Here is a 13666-nt window from a genome sequence, read left to right as displayed (position 1 = left end):
TAAGTGAGTGAAGGTGTGGTACCGCTGATGGCTGCTCCCCAGCACCACCACCACCACCACCAGCTCCAGCACCAACTCCCCAGCCACCACAACCCCAACCGCCACCATCAGCACCATCGCCACCAGCACCATCACCACCAGCCCCACCACCACCACCAGCCCCACCACCACCACCAGCACCATCACCACCAGTACCAGCACCAGCACCTCCATCCCCACGACACCCCCCCTAAGCCAGCATCGACAGACACCAACTCATTCTGACAGCCACTACTTCACACCAGCCTAAACCCATCTCCCCCTCACCCATCACCACCCACCTCCCTCTAGCACCACCTCCTACTCCACCCTCCTCTGGCTCTCCTCTCCTCACCTCGCACTCCCTCTATTTTTACCCCAGGTTGCTGGTGGTGGTGGGAGGGTGCTGATGCTGGGAGGACACGCCGTGGCTGTCAGGGGGATAAGTGGGTGAAGAGGTCGGAGAGAAGGTGTGGTACCGCTGATGGCTGCTCCCGAGCCACAGTGTGTGTTTGGATGTGTTTTTGTGTGTTTGTGTGGTAGCGTGCAGTGTGTTACCGGCAGCGTGTGGTAGCGTGCAGCGTGTTAGCGTGCGGCGTGTGGTAGCGTGCAGCGTGTTAGCGTGCGGCGTGCAGTGTGTTAGCGTGCAGCATGTTAGTGTGTATGTGTGTTTGATTTTTGCTTGATTCGTAAAAGTGTGTGTGTGTGTGTGTGTGTGTGTGTATATACGTGCGTGCTTGTGCCTGTATGCGCATTCTTGTCCAAGAGGTCTGGATCGGTGCCCAACCACACTGGTGCCACTATGTCAAGCCCATCCACACATACAGAGAGAGAGAGAGAGAGAGAGAGAGAGAGAGAGAAATAGATAGAGAGCGAGAAAGAGAGAGATAGAGAGAAATAGAGAGAGAGAGAGAGAGAGAGAGAGAGAGAGAGAGAGAGAGAGAGAGAGAGAGAGAGAGAGAGAGAGAGAGAGACCAGTGTACAGTGTACAGTGAACCGTGTAGAAATAAAATATAAAATAAAGAAAAGTTCATGCCTGATGCTTTCATGGTTTCCTATGGTTTCCCGAAGTTATTCTACAGAAGTTCTAATGAAGAAGAGAGAAAGGTCGGAAAGAAGGAGAGAAGGAAGAGGAGGATGAAGAGAGGGAGAAAGGTGCTGATCCTAACTGTAACGTCATTATCAGTCACGGTGGCCTGCGAGGGTCGCAGCGGTAGAGCTGTCATTAAGGTGTAATTAGCTCAGTCTGTGCAACGGCAGTGTGTGGGCGTTAAGTGTGTGCGTGTGTGTGTGTGTGTGTGTGTGTTTGTTTGCCGTCCATCACTAACCCTGCTATCTCAACGGCTGCCACAGAACACCCGAACACACAGCCCCCCCCACACTCACACAGAGCCCCCCACATGGCCCCCCCACAGAGCGTTCCCACTACAGCCTCCTCATCACGCTGCCCGTGCACGTATAAATAGCTGACGACGTGCGCGTAAAAATAGCTGACATGCAGTTAGTTTCACCCCCTTCCTCCCTCTCCTCCCCCTCTTCCTCCCTCTCCTGCCCCTCTTACTCCCTCTCCTACCCCTCTTCCTCCCTCTTCTAGCGCTTTTCCTCCTTCTCCTCCCCCTCTCCCTCCCTCTACTCCCCCTCTTCTTCCCTCTCCTCTCCCGCTCTTCCACCAGCAGAACGCTGTGTCCCTGGTAACATATTACAATAATTAGGATTAATTAGAAAAAGTGATTGGCAGCCATGCGGGCTTCTGCCTGCCTCTACCTGCTCTGTTGGAAGGGATTTGTGTGGAAAGTTAGTCTTCTTAAAAAAAAAAGAAGGGATTTCTTTCAGCTTTTCATGCCCAAATTGCATATTGGTCATGTCAATGTTGTCGAAGTCATTTCAGTTGAACACGAAAACGGTTCTGTAAGTCTGACTTGAATATGGATCAATAAAGTGTGTGATTAATAGAGTGTGTGATTAATATAGTGTGTGATAAATAGAGTATGGGATTAATAGAGTGTGATTAATAGAGTGTATGGATCAATAGAGTTTATGGATTAATAGAGTGTGTGATCGATAGAGTGTATGATCAATACAGTGTGGATCAATAGAGTGTATAATCAGTAAAGTGTATGATCAATAGAGTGTATGATCAATAAAGTGTGGATCAATAGTGTGTGATCAATAATGTGAGGATAAATAGAGTTTGTGATCAATAGACTGATCAATAGTGTATGATCAATAGAGTGTGTGATCAATATAGTGTGATCAGTAGAGTGTGTGATCAAAAGAGTGTGATCAATAGAGTGTATGATCATTAGAGTGTTTGATCAATAGAGTGGGTGATCAATAGTGTGATTAATAGAGTGTGATCAATAGTGTGATCAATAGAGTGTGATCAATATAATGTGGATCAATAGAGTGTATTGTGTATTGTAGTGAGCGTTCCTCCTTAACCCCATCACTCTGTTCAGTCTGTTCATCATGTGCACCATTCTCACCAACTGCTGCTTCATGGCCATGTCGGAGCCAGCTTACTGGGCCAAGTACCTAGAGTGAGTACACCTGTCTATCCTCTGCCTGTCTGTATGTCTATCCTCTGCCTGTCTGAATGTCTATCCTTCTGTCTGACTGACTGATAGTCTATCCTTGTTTTTGTCTGACCGACTGTCTGTCTTTGTTTTTTTCTGTCTGTCTGTCTGTCTTCTTGTGTCTGTCTGGTTATCTGTCTTCTTGTGTCTGTCTGGTTATCTGTCTGTCTGTCTTCTTTTGTGTCTGGTTGTCTGTCCGTCCGTCCGTCCGTCCGTCCGTCCGTCCGTCCGTCCGTCCGTCCGTCCGTCCGTCCGTCCGTCCGTCTGTCTGTCTGTCTGTCTGTCTTCTGTCTGTCTGTCTGTCTTCTTGTGTCAGTCTGATTGTCTTTGTGTCTGTCTGTCTGTCTGTTCCTTTGTCTGTCTGTAGGGTTGCGTCTATTTGCTTTCTTGTGTCAATCCACTTGTCCCAGCCAGGCTGTCTGTCCGTCCATGTTCATATCAGACATTTATCCGACCCTCCGTCCCTCTGACGCCGCATCTGTTTGTTTGTGTGTGTGTGTGTGTGTGTGTGTGTGTGTGTGTGTGTGTGTGTGTGTGTGTGTGTGTGTGTGTGTGTGTGTGTGTGTGTGTGTGTGTGTGTGTGTGTGTGTGTGTGTGTGTGTGTGTGTCTCCCTCCTGTGTGTGCGTCTGAGTGAGCAGGACAGAGACATTAATTTAGGGTCCGGAATGAGGGTCAGAATTAGTGTGTAGCACAGGAGCAGATCTACAGCGAGCTCCTCCATCTCCTCTCACCTCCATGTCTCCCTCGTCCTCTCATCTCACCTCCATGTCACTCCTCCTCCTCCCCCCTCCTGGAGGACAGTAGAGGCCTTTCTAAGCAGTGCTTACATCTCTAATGTATTGCACTCCTGACCTCTGACCCTCCTTAGTGCTGTCTTATGTAATGCTTGCCAGATTTAGTTTCAATGCAAAGCCTAATAATATTCGAAAGTTATTGGTCTAATTCAGCTAGTAGTGATAAATCGGCGAGTTCTGTCTGCTATTTTAGGAAGCCAATCCTCCTTTTTGGTTCATTATTTTTCATTATGTTCAGTTTTCAGTAGCTATTCCAAAACCACTTCCTCTTTGACTCCCTTTCTAACTCCCTTACTCTTCTATATACTTGTCCGTTTCTGCTAAGGCCCAAACAATTGAGCCATCTGATAACGTCAGCCACATATCTACATAAACATTAAGCTGCTAATGGGACCCAGCAGTTGTTTTCTAGTCGGCCATCTTGGCTCCCCAGGCCCACTGGTTGTCTAGTCGGCCATCTTGGCTCCCCAGACACGCTGGTTGTCTAGTCGGCCATCTTGGCTCCCCAGGCCCGCTGGTTGTCTAGTCGACCATCTTGGCTCCCCAGGCCTGCTGGTCTTTTAGTCAGCCAGCTTGGCTCCCCAGGACTGCTGGTTTTCTAGTCGGGCCCGCTGTGACAAGTAACTCTTCCACCTATTTTCTTTAAGCTGCAAATAGTCTGGCTGAACGGAAGTGAACAGCGTCTATTGCCTAGCGTCGGATTTCACCGCTACTCCTCCCCTTCCGGTTGCTGGCATTTCCCCCCGGCACTAATTTGCATGGACACCGCTGCTGCTTCCCGGGCTTAGCCCCGCCCTAGACTATTGTGATTGGTTTAAATAAATAAAAACAGGCCCGCCCAGTTTCCCCACGGATAGACGGCTCGAGGTAGCGTGGTTCCAGACCATTCTACTTGCTGTAGTTTGGTCTGGCTTTGCGAGACTAAGCTGCAAACTGAAATCAAGGTTGAGACTTGTTAACAACTAATTTACTGATACATCTTTGAGGTTGAATGTAACAATGATTGTTAGCCAATCAGTTAGTTGTCCTGCTCTGCTGAGAGATAGCACGGGAGACCTCATGTTTCAGGTGTTCTGAAATTTATAAATTTATTCACTTATAAAACAAGATGACATGCACTTTTTCCCTGGTGCCACCACTAAAAATGTATTTATTTCATTGCCTATGTCTCTGTCTCTGTCTCTGTCTCTGTCTCTGTCTCTGTCTCTGTCTCTGTCTCTGTCTCCGTCTCCGTCTCTGTCTCTCTCTCTCTCTCTCTCTCTCTCTCTCTTTCTCTATCAGGTATACCTTCACAGGTATCTACACCTTTGAGTCTCTGATCAAGATCCTGGCCCGGGGCTTCTGTGTGGGGCCCTTCACCTTCCTGAGAGACCCCTGGAACTGGCTGGACTTCAGTGTCATCGTCATGGCGTGAGTCGTCGACCCCCCCACACACACACACACGCACGGCACACGCACGGCACACACACGGCACACACACACACACACTCACACACACACACACACACACGCACACACACACGCACACACACACGCACACACACACGCACACACACTCATGCACACACACACATACATACACACACACGCACACACATGCACACACACACACACACACACACACACACACACACACACACACACACACACACACACACACACACACACACACACACACACACACACACACACACAGGTATTTGGGGAGGTCTATTCTTTCAACAGAATCCCTGGTGGATCCAAACAGCATTTCTTGGTCTCCATGCCAACACATTATTTAAAACAAACATTTAGCAGCTTATCTCTTTATTCCCATGGCCGGTCGATAACACTCCGCCACTCTGCAGCTCTCCACCTCCTTATCCTTCTCCTCTGTCTCCTCATCCTCAGACCCAACCCTCCTCTATATTGACGGGTGATTGATGGTTTAGGGTTTGCGGAATTGCCGCCGTTTGGTTAGGCTAGCGATCAGCGGACCGTCCATCAGGGCCAGAGTGTTACCACACGGAGCGGGGGGCACTGAGGGGAGATAAACGGGCAGATTGAACCCATTGGATCAATGCTGACCCCTAGCTCCGCCCTTGGGACTGAGGCGGGGGAAGCCCCCTTCAGCTCAGCCTGCTGCTGGGCGTCGGGGGAAGGGGCACTCAGACCGCGGCGTCCTGAAGCATAAGAGCTGCCTTGTGCCTGTAGACTGAAGTATGCTTAAAGGCTTAGCTAATGCTAATGCCCTTAACTCATGATATTGCTTATATCTCAGCTAATGCCGATAGATCATCTAACGCTAATTGTAAGAGTTCACGATGCTGCTAAGATCTTAGCTAATGCTAATTGACTTACTAAAGATAATACTAAGAGCTTAAGCTCCTCTCATTCTCTCCGGTTGCTATGGGACCACAAGGTTTTCCAAATGGGTCATGCAGAAAGCAGTTGGCTCCGCCGCTGACGTTGACTTGGCAGAACCGCCTGGACCGGCCCTCGTGTATTTAGAATGAATGTACAAAAAGGCTGACCTCCAAGTGAACAGATCATCAACACCTCTTCTCACAGAGCGAGGAGATGATCCCCAAAGAAGATCTGTATTTAAGTTAATTGAGTTAATTTAAATATAAATTTAAATGACCTGCTCCATGGCCTAGCTGGTGACACATCGTCGTTGGCATGTGGCTAATAGAGCCACATGCCAACGTGGTTCCAGAGTGCCACTGCTAGGAGCATTGAGCTATGGGCTCGGATGCTTTTGTTAAAAATCAAGGGTTAAAGCCAATACTGTGGATTTAATAACATGTTGATGAAAGCAGTATGGCCAAACTTATATATAGTCCCTGTCCGGGATTGTCCGTCACACCTCCCCTATCTGTATATCGCTCCATACGTCCTTCTGTCCATATCTCGACCCTCATTCCCTCCTCTGTGTTCACTGATGAAGTGTTGACATCCTGTTTGGCCTCACAACACGATTTACTAGACTCTCACACACACACACAGACACACAGACACACACACACACACGCACACACATGCACACACACACACACACACACACACACTCACACATACACACACAGTGCACATGGATGGCACACGTATGCAAGTGCACGTACACACACACACACACACACACACACACACACACACACACACACACACACACACACACACACACACACACACATACTCACACACTGGCATTGACAAGGGTGCACGTCCTTGATCTGGGGGCTGCTCTGCGGTCAGATGGATCTACTGCAGGACAGGGACATAAGTCACTCCCAGCCCCCCCAACACCACCAGCCCGCCGCTTCCCAACACACACACACACACACACACACACACACACACACACACACACACACACACACACACACACACACACACACACACACACACACACACACACACACACACACACACAAACACAGACACACACACATACAACCAATATCACAGCCATTATCACAACATACTCAAACAAAAACACACACACAAACACACGTACACACAACCATTATCACAACGCACACACACACAGACAAACACACACACACACACACAACCATTATCACAACACACTCCCAAACACAGACAGACACACACACAACCATTATCACAACACACCCACGCACACACACATTTTCAAAACAACCTCACACAGTCACACCTAACCATTTTCACAACACACACAGAAGCAACCATTATCACAACACTCACATGCACACACACATACCAACACATATCGACACACTCATGCTTGTGTAAACAAACAAACACAAACACACACACACACACACACACACACACTCACACACTCACACATCCAATCACACCCACACCCCCATCATGCACACACACACACACACATCATACACACACCCACATCACATACAAACACACAAACACACACACGCACACTCACACATACACACACAAACACACACGCACACTCACACATACACAAACACACAAACACTTTGGAACCTTTCCCAACCATGCCAAAATCACCAACATCCACTTTAGCATGTAGAAAAATGCTAAAACTGTTAACAGTTAGCAACAGTCAGCTCACACTGAGCCCAGACTCATGTCTACGTGTGTCAGGGAGCTGGTCTTTAGCTTGGTTAGTTCCATCCCCCAGACTCATGTGCCTGTGTGTCAGGGAGCTGGGCCTTGGTGACAGACCCCCAGACTGAAGCTGGCCCTTGGTGACGGACTACCACCAGCTTCACCCCACCCCCCCCCCATGTGCATTTAAACAGCCTGCTCTGTGCCTTCCCCAGCCTCGCTCTGCTGTTATTCAATCAGCCCGCTAGTCAGCTCCGGGTGATATATGAGCCGTAATGGGGGTCCGCCAGCACCTTAGGGGTCAAATGACTTGATCGGAGCCCCCGACCCCTCCCCGATCCTGAGTCAGGGTGAGGAGAGCCACCATGAATGGAATCCAGTCTTTAGTCCTCTCTGGTGTGGATCCAGGAGCTTGAGTTACAGCTCACTGATGGGTTCCAGAAGAAAGAGAAGGAAGTTTTCTCCCTCATGTATTCATCCTGTATCAATAGCACAAAGTGTATAATTTCTGTTTTCTAGATACGATTTGTGTTGAGTCTTTTTTCGCTTCTCGTTTGCTCTGTAGATTTTTTCCCCCAATTTGTGTCTTAGGTCAATCACATCGAACAATCTTTCACGTAAAAAATAAATGATTGCTTAAGCAATATCTCAAATTGAACATAATCTGTTTCTTATTGTATGAATTATGATCTCTAGACTTAATTTCGAGAACTTATTTTTTTTAACCTCACCTCACACCTGGCTCTTAGGTCGTATGGTCTTAATCACAAATTGTGTTTATTTTCTAACCTCCTGACTCTCTCTCAGTGCTCATGTAATACCCTTTGTTTTGTCTTCCCTTTCTTGCTCTCCATATTTGTTTTCGTCACGTCTCCACGTACCGACGGCGCTCTGCCCCCCGCAGGATGTTAACAGAATTTATCAAAGTAGGGAACCTGCAGGCGCTTCGGACCTTTAGGGTACTGAGAGCTCTGAAAACTATCTCAGTCATCCCAGGTAAGGCCTCACCACTAGGGGGCGACGCTGGGGAAAAGCACTGCACTGTAACGTCATTGTCAAATGTCTTCTCTTGTCAGTCCAAGCGCCGCCTTGTCTTGTAGTCTCAAGTCTCGCCAACTTCCTACATCTCTGCCCCCTTCAGGTCAATGAACTTACTGATCCTCCACATTACCTGTCAATCTTCAACCTTGGCCGTTTCTGTCGGACCTCTCCCTCTCTCTCTCTCTCTCTCTCTCTCTCTCTCTCTCTCTCTCTCTCCTCTCCCTCTTCTCTCTCTCCCACTCGTCTCTCCCCCCCCCCCCCCCCCCCCCCCCCCCCCCCCCCCCCCCCCCCCCCCCCCCCCCCCCCCCCCCCCCCCCCCCCCCCCCCCCCCCCTCTCTCTCTCTCTCTCTCTCTATCTCTCTCTCTATGTCCTTCTTCTCGCTCTCCCTCTCTCTCCCTCCCTCTCTCTCTCCCTCTCTCTCTCTCTCCCCCCCCGCTCTCTCTCTCCCACTCTCTCTCTCCCCCCCCTCTCTCTCTCTCTCTCTCTCTCTCTCTCTCTCTCTCTCTCTCTCTCTCTCTCTCTCTCTCTCTCTCCCTCTCTCTCTCTCTCTCTCTCTCTCTCTCCCTCTCTCTCTCTCTCTCTCTCTCTCTCTCTCTCTCTCTCTCTCTCTCTCTCTCTCTCTCTCTCTCTCTCTCTCTCTCTCTCTCTATGTCTCTCAATCTCGGCTTGCTGTTGATGTTGTTGTTGTTCTATGTTGGTCATTCCCTCTTGTTTGTGTTTGTTTTGTGCCCCTCTGTCTCCCGGCTTGCTGCAGATATGTGACTGAGTTTGTGGACCTGGGCAATGTGTCCGCCTTAAGGACATTCAGGGTCCTTCGAGCGCTCAAAACCATCTCAGTCATCCCAGGTGAGGAAGCTACTATAGCTATGGAACATGCATCTCCACCAGGGAAGGTGGCCCCTGCCTGCGTCCTGGTCCCAGTAGAGGCGGTCCTCGGTCCGCCCGCGGTGGCATGCTGAAGCGGCCATCTTCTCCTTTCATTTGCATCCCATGAGTGGACCTCAGAGGGGACTTATAGGTTAACGTCTGAATTTCTGATGGATCACCTTAAATATGTTGTTAGTATCCACATCAGGATGGATTGATCATTGGGTTATGGCCATCCCATGGACAAATTTACTTTCAGATATGTTAACCGAAATTCGATCTCCAATTTACATCAGTTAGTTAGCTTCAACTTGATTTCATTTTAACATGATTTCAAAATGATAAAGTTGAGGCAAATGTAAATTGATTAGGAAACCTATTTTTGGAATAATCACAAAACTAAACAAATTCATGATGACCTCTGAATGTTTTCCACTCTGCATGTCATTATGGTACTAGCTCTGCTTATATGACCATACTACAAATATGCCAGCCACTACATTGTAGACAAGTCCTAAACATGTTACAACAGTTCAACTGGCAGATAGCCATGTTGTCATGTTATGCTGGTACTGTTGTAAATGTTATTCTTCAAATAGACAGATCCTCTGTTTTCTGACATGCTCCTCTCTTTTTAAAGTAAAAGTAAAAAGAAACCCACACCATAAAAGAGGTGACCTTGTGAAGGTGAAACAAAATAATGGACTGGGTCCATGGGTCGCTTCTAGCTGGTGTCTTTGTTTGCTGAAGGTGTTTTTTCCCCTTGTTCTTGCCAATCATTGTGTGTTTGGATTTGGATATTATTCTTGTCTTGTTTGCTTGTTTCCATTCGTTATTACTTGTGTCATATTTAAAAAGAATAAGGCTGCTGTTTGTAGGCAAACTGAGAATAATAATGTATTTACAGCAACAATCAAAGTACACCTTTAATACTTTATTTGAAAAGTTTTTTATGATTGGAGGTCAGGATAGAGCCTTGGACCTCCAGAAACACCAACCCTTGTATCGGTAGTTAGCCTTGATTCAATCTGAGGCAAATCACATCATCCGAAGGGCAAAAAATAAAACCCGGCACGGCTTTTATTTTGACATTCATTAACTGATTTGCACTAAATGAGAAATGTTAACGCAATGTTGGGACGTATGGCTCTTAAACAAACTTTAAAATAAATAAAGCCACCCCTGGAAAGGATCGTGGCTCAGTAGCAGTGTTTGATGGCCACTTAAAATGTGCAGCACAGCAAGCCATCCTCTGCTATCTGATGACTGCATGATATCACACCAACTGGCTGCCAAATGATGCACATGATCTGCTAAATAATGGTTCAACTGGTCCAGGGAATTATAGCGCTTCATATTTGCTAGCTTACTCTGCCTACCTCTCAGTTCTATGCTACAGTGTAACTTTGCGCGCGCGTGTGTGTGTGTGCCTATTTGTGGGTGTATGTGTGTGTATACATCTATGTGTATCCATCTGCGTTTGCTCTTGGATGTTGTGCATGTGTGTCTGTGCAAATGTCTGTGTAACAATGTATGAATGCATATATATATATGTATGTATGTGTATGTTTGAATGTTTGATGTGTGCGTGTATGCATGTACGTATGTGTGTTTGTATATACATATGTATGTGTGTATGTGCGTGTGTGTGTGTGTGTGTGTGTGTGTGTGTGTGTGTGTGTGTGTGTGTGTGTGTGTGTGTGTGTGTGTGTGTGTGTGTTCATTTGCATGTGCGTGTCTGTGTGTGTTTGTATGTGTGCGTGTGTTTGTGTGGGGATCCCCAGGCCTGAAGACCATCGTTGGGGCCCTGATCCAGTCAGTGAAGAAGCTGGCTGATGTGATGATCCTGACCGTGTTCTGCCTGAGCGTGTTCGCCCTCATCGGCCTGCAGCTCTTCATGGGCAACCTGCGGCAGAAGTGTGTGCGCAGCAGCAGCCACTGTGTGACGGGCAGCCTGGCCGCCAACACCTCCTTCTACTGCAACAACAAGACCTGGTCCTCCATCAAGGACTTCGTCAATGACGAGGGTAACTACAGCTGCTCCTCCTTGGGATGGGTTGATAAGAATGAAGGTGCTAGAAGGTTCAGCTTGTGAACCGGTGTCTCCCACAGACGTCACTTAGCATGAAAGGGTTTTCGGAACGACCACATGTGGATGTCTGTGAGGGGCCGACCAGATTGATGTGATTTATGAACAAGCCCTCGTGTGGTTCTGTGTTCAGGATAGAGAAACAGGAAGTGAGTGCAGGAGTTATGAGGATTTGGGATCGCAGTGTGATGACCTGTCCACTTTCCTTCACTTTTCACAACCAAACAGTATATGTTACTGTCAGTCCTGCAGCTATAACCATCATTAAGATGTGTTCTGACTTGAGTGGGCGGGTTTATTTACCTGGACCGCTCCCGAACGGATTGTAGTCCCATTTCAGCAAGTCCCCAAACGTAATGAATGCCCTGACATTTACAATATTGTTCAGTACCCCCCCCCCCCGCACGCACTCACACACACACCCTCGGCCGCCCAGCCACACCTGAGTTGCAAGACATCACGACCACGCTGTCAGCGAAGTCGCATAATAACAACATGTCCTTCAACTTGAGAATAAATCAAAAGACTCCCCCCTCGCTGCCTGTTCCATTACAGGGGGGGGGGGGGGGGTTCCGGGCCTGGGGGGCATGCTGGGCGGGAACTCTTCCAGCCATGTAGGGGGCAATCTCTGAAAGAGCATGAGGGCGTAGTCATGGTGTCGGGGCTCTACGACGTCCGGCTGCCAAACACTCCCTAGGAGCGAGACTCTTCCAGGAACACACTGCAGGAGATTAGAGTGATCTTGTTTTACTGGAATATTGTTGTATAGTTAACTGTACATACACAAGCATAGCAAGAGACTCATCGGGAAGACTATACATCTTGCAAATATTTGAGTCACAAAAGATACATTTACAATTCACTTTAAATGCGAAGTGAAGGTTCCTGGCGTGCTGCTGTTGAACGTACTGAAACATGTTAAAGGAAAACGTTAACATTAAGGGCTGAGTACTGCTCACCCCTGGAGGAGAGCAATACTCAGCCCTCTGAGGTGAGCCGTACTCAGCTCTCTGCTGCCGTATTCACTTAAGTTACTGTTTGAAAAGCACAAGCTCATTGGTAAGAGGAACTCAAATCATTGAAATATTTTAGTCACAAAAGATACATTTACAATACACTTTAAATGCTGCAATATTATTGAAGATCCAGTGGTGATTATTTACACAGTGAAGGTTGCTAGCATGCTGCTATGGAACATACTGAATCATTTTAACGGTCCAACGGCATGATAATCTTTAATATGAGATCCCCTACCATGCCTATCGTCCCCCGGTGGCTAAAACTTGTGTTCAGTGTAAAACGAACACTAGGTAACCTGCTTGCCTTTGAAAAAATGGGAGCTCAGGTGAGCTGATTCGGAATGTGGCCCCATATGTCGTCATAAGGGGCCAAGTTACCCCTCCTTTCTCTGCCTTGCCCGCCCAGAGAATTTGGCCCGCCAATGAGACAATGAGCTACGATCGTGCAAGCGCCACATGTGTGTGTGTGTCATTACACACACTGTAATGCAAGTGTTGTACACTTTGTACACGTTCTGCTGTTGGTGTTCTGGCATAACACGTCGGTTCTTTGACGTCTCTGGTATTTACACAAGACTGTAGTTGGGGTTATCTCAGCCATGGTTGAGAAGGAATTGGGGAAAAGGAACTTTGGTTTTGACTCCCTGAGTCCATGAACTGCGACATGGAGTAAGGGATTGTTACCCACGGTTTTCACCCTCCGGAGCCCCGCTGCCCGCCGCCCGCCGCCCGCTGCCCGCCGCCCGCTGCCGCGAAGCACCACCGCCCAGCAGCCGGCGGCCGGCAGCGGGCAGCGCACGGTTCAGTCGACTTCAGATTGAAGTGGGAGTGGAAGAACCAGAGACGTTCTCTGACGCAGTCGTTTGAGATTCATAATATCGTCTTTTGGACGTGATAATATGTATTATATGATATAGATATCTATGTATAATATGATATTATTTAGATATAGCGCTCTAGGGCTCCCGCCGGAGCACCCAGAGTGTTCTAGAATATTTACAGAACACGACCACAGGCTGTGTGCGCCTCGCCATTGCAATACATCCACTGTAAGCGCATGGTACCGTGGCCGCAAGCTGCTCAGGGCCACACCCCCAACCTTCTCCTTGACCCGCCTCTCTCCTCCTCATTTGCATTAAAACTACAGACACCGAAACTGAGCGTTTGGTTGTAATGGCTGTAATTCTGCACCATGGCT

The 13666-nt window shown here is 48.1% G+C and overlaps 1 pseudogene; it reads left to right on the top strand.

Moving 5' to 3' along the window:
- LOC130376779 (sodium channel protein type 4 subunit alpha-like) overlaps positions 1 to 13666 on the top strand; it is a 257529-nt pseudogene that overhangs the window by 70872 nt on the left and 172991 nt on the right.

This window comes from Gadus chalcogrammus, chromosome 23 (genome assembly GCF_026213295.1).
Source record: "Gadus chalcogrammus isolate NIFS_2021 chromosome 23, NIFS_Gcha_1.0, whole genome shotgun sequence".
NCBI lineage: Eukaryota > Metazoa > Chordata > Actinopteri > Gadiformes > Gadidae > Gadus > Gadus chalcogrammus.
The sequence above is the reverse complement of the archived record's forward strand: the minus strand, read 5'-3'. Positions and strand labels throughout refer to the sequence as shown.